We start from the raw sequence: 1,334 nt of genomic DNA on the forward strand, positions 1-1,334 counted from the left end.
GCCGGGGGGGCTACAGGAGTGGCTCTTGTGAGAAGCTGCCAGAAGCATCCCTGTGTCCAGAAGAACCAACAGGACAGACACACCACTGCCAAGGGTGGGACAAACAGAGATGGCAGTGACACCCCAGAGATAATGGATTCAAGAAGGGAAAAGTTCTTGTGCCAATGGAATTGGGTCCAGAGAAGAGCAGAGTGGGAACACGTGAAAGGAACAGCTCTGCAGACACCCAGGGCAGTGCAGGAGGGGCAGGAGCTGCTCCAGGTGCTGGAGCTGAGATTCTCCTGCAGCCCCTGGAGGAGCCTACGCTGGAACAAGGAGATGCCCGAAGGGAAGGATGTGAGCCCGTGGGAAGCCCATGCTGGAGCAGCCTTGTAAACACGAATTCTAATAAATAACTGAGGAAGTAAAGCGTGGAAGAAGGCCTTTGAACCTATCCTTTGTTCGCAATTAACCTTTATAAGTCTTAAGTTGATTTAGGAGCAGTTGAATTAAAGCTTGAAGGATGTTGCTGTTTGACAGGAACTTTCTGCTTCTAGCTAAAAAGTTTTGCAATAATAACTTTTTGAAGTATAGTTTTAGAATATTGCTTGTAATAAGGATCTTTGAAACTATAGCTTTAGAATATATAAAAAGGAAACATGTTTATCCCAATGCCTTAACAAAACAGTGAAAAGCAGCTTGAGAAAGGAAGATAAACATCAACTCAAGGATTGATAGTTTCAACTAAGGGAAGCTGGACATCACTGTTATGAGATTTATAGTCCTTGCAATTAAAAAGTGGACCCACATCTGGAATCTGGACCTCACCAGCTGGGAGACTTCTTTCTTCTTTCGGAAGCCGGACCCCACCATCTGGAGATACTCCTTTCTGGGATACATCCTGAGAAAAACTAAATCACAATAGTGTATAGAATTGTGACATAAAAAATGGAAATACAAACTGCTGAGAAAGCTTATGAGCACCCCTATAAATACCTCAAAGCCCCAACTATTGGTGTGCAGTTGGAGGGAAAATTTCCCCTGCTGTACCCAGCGCTGTATTGCTCATACTTTACCATATTAATTAATAAATTGATTGCTGCTTGAATATTGGCGTAGTCAAGCTTCTCATTTATAACAATTCCCAGTCTACACACACAGGTAGGGTGCCTGGAAGAGGAGGAGGAAGAGGAGAAGAAGGAACGAACAATGAGAAGCAGGGGGAGGACGCATGAAAGACGACGAGGAAAAGTAAGGATTCATTAGAAAAAGCAGCAGCGGGACGAGGAGGAAGAGGAGGAGGCGGGAAAGAGGAAGGGAAGAGGGGCAGGAGGAGGGGCAGGAGCAGGAAAAGG

This window comes from Onychostruthus taczanowskii, unplaced genomic scaffold (genome assembly GCF_017590055.1).
Source record: "Onychostruthus taczanowskii isolate IOZ18803 unplaced genomic scaffold, ASM1759005v1 scaffold284, whole genome shotgun sequence".
Classification (NCBI taxonomy): domain Eukaryota; kingdom Metazoa; phylum Chordata; class Aves; order Passeriformes; family Passeridae; genus Onychostruthus; species Onychostruthus taczanowskii.